Source organism: Mus caroli, chromosome 4 (assembly GCF_900094665.2).
Source record: "Mus caroli chromosome 4, CAROLI_EIJ_v1.1, whole genome shotgun sequence".
Taxonomy (NCBI): domain Eukaryota; kingdom Metazoa; phylum Chordata; class Mammalia; order Rodentia; family Muridae; genus Mus; species Mus caroli.
In genome coordinates this window covers 39,621,653-39,629,850 of record NC_034573.1, presented here as the reverse complement: position 1 = coordinate 39,629,850, position 8,198 = coordinate 39,621,653, and positions in this window count along the sequence as shown.

The window sequence follows — 8,198 nt, the reverse complement described above, 5'->3', positions numbered from 1 at the left end:
GAAAGAAAGAAAGAAAGAAAGAAAGAAAGAAAGAAAGATAGAAAGATTCAGATGGTGGTGGCCAGCACTCATCAGGCAGGTGGATCTCAAGTTCAAGGCCAGCCTAGTCTATTAATCAAGTTCCAGGAACAGCCAGGGCTACACAGAGAAATCCTGTCTTGAAGGAAAACAAACAAACAAAACAAAACAAAACAAAAACAACAACAAACCATTTCTCCTGTTGCTGGTGGGCATCAAATTGACCAATACCCAAGAACCACACGGACTGTGCCATCAATTCAGAACCATCTCCCCACAGAATGGCCAGATGCCCTCAAAGGTTTTAGTATAAGATGTTCATTTTAGCATTACTCATAGAAGCAATGCATTCAGACATTGCTGAAGCATCCAATGAGAGTAGCTACAAAGATTTACAAAAATAGAATATTGAGCCAGCGTTGAATATATTTTAAAAAAAAACACTTAATGATGTAGCAAAAGGACCCTTGACATTCAAAATGAAAGACGATAGCTAGAATATAGTTCAGTTGACAGAGTTCTTGCCTAACAGGCACAAAGCCCTGGATTTGACAGCCAGTACCCTAGAAACCATGGCATGTGACTATCACCAAGTCAGGAGGATCAGAAGTTCAAGGCCATCCTCAGCTACATATCAAGTTTGGGGCCAGCCTGGACTACATGAGGTGCTGTCAGAAAGGGGAGACAGAAAGAGGGAGGGGGAAAGAAAAGGAAAAGAATCAAGAGAGAATGGAGGAAGAGAGGAACGTATTAAAGAAAGCACTTAGACCAGCTGGGGCAGCTAGAACACAGAGCCCTACAGATAGGGGGTTGGAGGCTAGCCTGGACTACATGAGGCCCTGGGAACTGAACTTACTCCATGAAAAATCCAAGTTTGTCAGTTGTGGCTGTGTGTCCTCAGGAAAGGTTCTAAACTCTCTGTGTTCCAGGGGGCTACAGGAGGGAAGCATTTTGCTGGTCCAGATGTCAGATGTGCCTCTGTCAACTTACAGAAACCAACACTCCATTTGACACAAATAAGATGGAACGACAACCAGTGCTTTCTCTTGGCCGACGTGTTTTAATACTATGATTATTCTGCAGTAACTTAAGAGCTATAATCACTTTGAGTGTACGTCTTTCTAGAACACTGTGGAGTGTCTTGATTTTTTTTTTTAAAGTGGCATATATTAATTACAGGTGACCTTGTCTCTTCGCTGAGGCTTCGTGAGCTTGGTGGCCCGTGAGGGCAGATGCTCCTCCTCTGACACAGTGCTGCTTCCCAGCAGGCAGGTTAGGGCCCGGCACAAAGCCAAGCACCCAGGCAGTATGGAAGTCCCAGAGGCTGTGCAGTGGGATGCTCTCAAAGTCAGAAAGGGAGGCTGAGCCTTTGCCTCTCAGGAATGAACCCAGACAGTGCAGGAGTTTCTCCACTCTATTCTCCAGATGCCACTGTCCCTACAAGACTTGCCTCTGAATCCTCGGACCTTGAGATCTGAGAGCAGATCCTGTGGGGACCTTGGGAACCTGACTGCTGGGGTGATATAAACAGAACTGGATGATACTCGGTCACTTCTGAGGCACACAAACTGTGTGAGACTGGAATCCCCATCCCCACAGTACAAAGCAAACCAAAGCTGAGCAGAGGGTGAGGGCTGACTGCTGTGGGTGCTAACAGTGCCAGGAAAGTCTGAATGCTAAGATTAGAGCTGGAACCGCTTGCTCAGAACCGGGTCATGGCTAAGGGAGACGGCTCCGCAGATAAAAGGCGCCTGCCTCCAAGCCTGAATCTGATTCCCAGAACCCACATGAAGGAAGGGCAGAACCCATTCCAGCAAATTATCCTTTAACCTCCATACGTGTGCTGTACACACACACACACACACACACACACACACACACACACACACAAATAAATGAATGTAAATTAAAAACTCAAAACCTGAGCTGGGCAGTGGTACTGCACACCTTTAATCCCAGCACTCAAGAGGCAGAGGCAGGTGGATCTCTGTGAGTTCAAAGCTTGCCTGGTCTACAGAGCAAGTTCCAGGAAAGCCGGGGCTACATAGGGAAACCCTGTCTTGAAAAAAAAAACAAAAGCAAAAAAATCAAAACCTGGTCACTAACTGACCAGGTCTGGGGACGAGGTCTAGGGACAGTGCTGGGCGGTGGTAGGGTGGACACAGGGCAGTGGGAGAGATGGAGGACTAAGGTAGCCAGTTTGGAGGGGGCTGGAGCAAGTTCTGAGACAGGGCATAGAGCCTTGCGGAGACCTAATGTGTGGTGAGCTGGGTCTATTTAAACAGTCCACTAGAAACTTCTAGCAACCTAATACATTAGAATTCTATAGAAACAGTTGGGTGTGGAAGCCAATGCTTATCATGTCAGCGTTCAAGAGGTGGAGACAAGAGGATCAGGCAATGAAAGTTATCCTTGGCTACAAAGTGAATTAGTTACAAGGTAGCATAGGCTATACAAGGGATCTTGTCTCAAAACAAAACAATCAAGAGTATGCAAACAAAGATTGCAGAGCTAGGCAGGGTCGGCCCTTCAGGAAAAGTGCCCAGTGCTGGGACCTCTCACACTGAAAGGCTCAGGGGACTTCCTGGCTTGGTTGCTACTCCTGTGTCTCCTTCTATAGGGAGGATTTATACAAGAGCACACAAGGTTGTTCTGCTTTTAAAAGGGCATCATAGCAATGTGCGCTTATCCCTGGCTTTGATGAAGGCCGTTCAGGCTCTCGGGTGCAGTGAGATCATTTCGAACACAAAGACTAGTCATGGGACTGTGGTGCTTGAGAAACTGTCACACCATGAAGAGAACGGACATGTTCTGTGCCTAGTACCAGAAGAAATATCTCTCTCTCTCTCTCTCTCTCTCTCTCTCTCTCTCTCTCTCTCTCTCTCTCTCTCTCTCTCTCTCTCTCTCTCTCTCTCTCTCTCTCTCTCTCTCTCTCTCTCTCTCTCTCTCTCTCTCTCTCTCTCTCCCTCCCTCCCTCCCTCCCTCCCTCCCTTCCTCAGAATGAAGAACTACAGCTCTACTGGACTGGGGATGTGGGTCAGTGGCAGATCGTTTGTGTAGAATATGTAAGATCTTGGGTTCTATTCCCTGCACCATGAAATTTAAATAAATAAACAAATAAATAAATACTGCTCAAAAAACTGACCTTAAGGTCAAGGGGTTGACTTAAGGAGACATGATTTCCTAAATAAAGGCATAAACAAGCTCAAGTTTGAGGGAGACTGGACAAGAATGTTCGGCAGCAGAGCTAATCCTGGGATGGGACCCAAGGGTCTCTGTCTAGTCCTCTAATCCCGAGGGACACTTGGCTGTGTAAAATGGAAGGCCTTTCTTCCTGTGAGGACCTATGTCTGGGGCTTGGCAAGCTGCTTCCAGACTCTCAGATTTTACTCCCTGTGTTCCTGCTTTGGGGTCACCCTCCTGTTTTCCCTTTTGCTGTGCTGGGGGACAAGAATATTCTAGACAAGTACTCTGTCACTGGGCTTGGGTAAAGCCTACTCTGTTTTCTATTAAATTAAAATATAATTCACACATCCAAAAACCTCACCTTTTAAAGTACATTTCTACACACACACACACACAATTTTAAAATAATAAATAAATTAACAAATAAGTAGCTGTCTTATGGTTTTATCTCTTCCATTTAATTTGAGCTTTTTTTTTAATTTGGTGAGCGTTCAAATTAATTATTCTATAAGCTGTTACAGCAACATTTACTAAAATAACATCTTTCCATACAGAGCTTGAATTTATTGGAAACTTGTCAATTGACCACTGAAAGTAATTGAATGTAAATCAATACAGCCATTATGAAAGGCAGTTTGAAGGCTCCTCATACCTTTTTAGGACAGAGCTAGATATGGTGCCCCGCACCTGTAATCCCAGAACTCCATAGCTAGAAGTTGTGTCACTATTAACCTTGGAACTTACTGAGTTCAGGGCCAGCCTGGGCTATAAGAGACATGCAATGTTTCCACAGTTTTTTAAAATTAGAATACTATTACCCAGTGATCCAACAATGTCATTTCTAAGTATTTGTCTAAATTAAGTCAGTATGTCCAAAAGACAGTCCCACTCCTACAGCTACTGAAGCATTACTCACAACAGTCAAGACCTGGTCACCCTAAGTGCCAATCAGCAGATGAGTGTGTAAAGAGAAAGTGATGCACACAAGGGGCACAGTTCTATTAACTCTCCAAAGAGGAACGAATCCTGTCACTCGTGACAACGTGTGAGAACCTGGAGGACATCATGCTAAATGAGGCAGACTTTGAAAGTCAAGTATCACACAGACTCCTTTAGAGTGGGCTCTGACAAAGCTTCCTCGGGGAAGCAGAGGTGAGAAGGGACATTAGCAGCCAGAGACTGGGGAGCAGGGAGGAGATGCTCAGAGTCAAAAGGGAAGAAAGAGAGGTTCAGATTGTCCTCATACAACATAACGAAGGCCATTCAATGGTCCATCACCTGCTTGCAGCTGCCGATCTAAAAATGTTCTCACGTAGAAGTCCTGGGTGCCTCGGATGCATGAATCACCTGTTAGCTTCCCATAGTCATATCAACCTCGAAGTGGCATGTGTTATAACATAAATAATCCCACTTTTAGTTTGTCAATTAGAATTAGCTAATTTGAGCCAAGGGTTCATCATTAGTTTACCATTGTGATGATTTGAATATGCTTGGCCCAGGGAGTGGCACTATTATGGGCTGTGGCCTTGTTGGAGGAAGTGTGTCTTGGTGGGCAAGGGCTTTAAAACCCTCATCCTAGATCCCTAGAAGTCAGTCTTCTCCTAGCTGCCTTCGGAAGAAGATGTAGAACTCTCAGCTCTTCCAGCACCATGCCTGATAGATGCTGCCATGCTCCCACCTTGATGATAATGGACTTGACCTCTGAACCTGTAAGCCAGCCCCAATTAAATGTTGTCCTTTATAAGAGTTGTCTTGGCCATGGTGTCTCTTCACAGCAATGAAACCCTAACTAAGACAGCCACCAAGCCCCAGCCCCACATGGTGGACAGAGGGAAATAAAGTCTGTAAGTTGCCTTCTGATCTCCACATGCATGTTGTGGCACATACATGTACACAAACACACACAAATATAAGGGTTTGTTTGTTTGGGGGGGGGGGTTCGAGACAGGGTTTCTCTGTATATCCCTGGCTGTCCTGGAACTCACTTTGTAGACCAGGCTGGCCTCGAACTCAGAAATCCGCCTGCCTCTGCCTTCCGAGTGCTGGGATTAAAGGTGTGTGCCACCATGCCCAGCCTCAAATATAAGTTTTTAAAATATAATTAAAAGAATCAATCACTGTGACTATTGAGAATTATTTCTGCATCACCGATGGTCCATGGTTATGTCTTATCTTTTATTAATCTTACGGAGCCCAGTCTGGCCTCTAACTCATTAAATTATGGAGAATGACCTGAAACCTCCCAATTCTCCTGCCTCTACCTCTGAAATGCTAGGGGTACAGGGATGTGCCAACATCTCCTGCTCTAAAAGTCGGTCTTGATTACTGTAGTTTCCTGGTAAGCTTCAGAGCTGGGAAATACTGTTTCTCCAACTTTTTACTTCTTTTAAAGGTTGTTTTGGCTACTTTAGTATGTTTACCTTTCCACATCAACTTTAGGATCGGTTGCCAATCCTGAACAAAATCCTGGGTGGGATTTTGAAGGCGAACTATATTGACTCTATAGATCTCACAGGGGAAGATTGACATCTTGACAACACGTAGCCTTCCTACCTGTGAACACAGGCTGTTTCCATTGATGTAGTCTTTAAATCCATCCAATGATATTTTATAGTTATCACTCTACTAGTATTTCTTTTGTTGACATTATTTCTAAATTTATTGACTTTATTCTTTTTGGTGCTATAACAAAGCAAAGTGCTCTTTGTTTTCTGTTTTGTGGGGGTCTTGTTTGTTTTTCAGTTTTGTGCTCTTCCTTGGTAGAGTATAAAACATAAGTGAATTTCTGTATCTGGATCTTGTATCTGGTGAGCAGCCTTGATGAACTTATAAATTAATTATCAATGATAATTTTTATGGCTTCCTTAAGCTTTCCTATATGCCAGTTCATGTTGGTTTGTATATAAATCATGTGAGTTTTACTTCCTTCCTTCCTAGTTTGGATGCCTTGTATTTCCTTTTCTTGCCAAATTTCCCTGGTTAGAACATCCAGTGTTATTACGTTGAAAGCGCGGCACATTCGTATCCTGTTCCTGATAGCAGAAGAAAGCTTGGCATCTTTCACCATTGCACAGCATTTCAGTTGCGAGTTCTCATGCCTGTCTATTGTCACGTTGATAAAATGCCTCCAATCCCTAGTTTCTTCAGTGACTTTTTAAAAAATTATTATTGTGAAAGGGATTTTTGTCTGCTCCTTGTTTGCATCTGAGATGATCAAGGGGTTTCAAGTTTGAAAAATAGATGGTTTTTTAATGTGTTGAAGAAACCTTGCAGTCCCAGAATAAAATCACCGGGTCATGGTATAGAATCCTTTTTAGATGTTGCTAGATTCGTTCTTCCAGTGTTTTCTCGAGGGCTTCTACATCTACATCCGTAAGGGGCATTGTGTGCAGCTTTCTTGTGATAGCTGTCTTATTTAGGGATTAAGGTAACTCTGCTCCTGGAAAATGCACTGGGAGTGAATGTCCTCATTTGGGGACAGTTAATGAAGTATTAATTCATCACTAACTATCTTGTGGAATTCACCAGAGAAGCCATCTGGCTTCTTCATGGGAAGGTTTTATTTTAGGTCTTTTGTTTTTAACTCTGAATGCTTGTCATGGTCAGTTCCGATCTTCTACTCCTTGGGTCAGTTCCAGGCATTTGTGATTTTCCAGGAATCAATCTTTCATTCTCTCTCTCTCTCTCTCTCTCTCTCTCTCTCTCTCTCTCTCTCTCTCGTTTATTTATTTATTTATTTTGCCTTTTTATTTTTCGAGACAAGGTTTCTCTGGGTAGCCCTGTCTATCTTGAAACTTGATCTATAGACCAGGCTGGTCTTGAACTCAGAGAGATCTGCTTGCTACTGCCTCCCTCCTGAGGGCAGGGATTAAAGTGTGCTCTCTCTGCCTCCCTCTGCTCCTCTCTCATTCTCTCTCTCTCTCTCTCTCTCTCTCTCTCTCTCTCTCAGTTTAACCTTCCTCAGATTACAGCTGGGCAAATGCATTGGTGGAGGGTATTGCAGGGTAGCTACTGCAAAGTTGGGACATGGGAGGGGGAATAAATTCCCCTCCACGCTGAAAGGAGAATCAACAGGTCTTAGGATGCAGTAACTGTGGTAATAAAGAAAAGACAGAAATAAGGGGAAATGCTTGTGTTTTGTCTTAAATGATGAAATATTTAAAGCCTTTAGTGAAAACAGAAGTAACATAAAAAATAATCCATTTGAGGGAGAGAATCTGACATGGTTTTCACTCATGGTACACAGGATATGCATGCAGTAAGGTTTCAGGAGGAACTGGCCAAGTGGAAATATAGAAGTCTCCAAGTCTAGCAACAAGAAGAAATGTGGCATACATTTAGACTTTTTCCTTAGCACTGGGGATCTAACTCAGGGCCTCAGCCATGCTAGTGCTGTAACCACTGGGCATCACACCCAAGTGAAAGGTATAAATTCAAGAGGCTCAGCAGAAAGATGGTGTTTCTCACTTGGCTGTGGATTGGATCACCTGAAGCGAAGGTTCAGATAAGAGAAAGGAAACAAGAGGCCCAGAACAAAAGTATCCTGTCTGTCCAAAGATGAGCTTAGGAAGACTGGGAAGGAGGCTGAGGGACAGCCCACTAGCTGAGATGTGAGTCAGGGGACATGATGTCAGAGCATCCAGAGAACACTCAATCTCGGGAAGACTATAGTCGCAGTCTGCACAAAGCCTGCTGCTACAGGAGCAGAGAAGCGGCTTCGTCCACCAGCAGGGCAGACCGTCAGCCATCGCTGTGGGGTGGAAAACACATTTGTGAGGTTTGAAATCTCTAGAGAGGCTATCTCAATGAAGCTGGAGACAAATGGAAGGCGTTCTTCAAAGCTCCCAGGGAAAGAACGGAGAAAATAAGAATGACAGGCACGATGAGCCAGATATTAGTATCAAAGAGAGAAAGCAGCAGATGGAGAAACGGTAATCAAAGAAAGAGTAGAATAAAATGTCCTGACCCGAACAAACAGCGCAGTTTTCAGATCA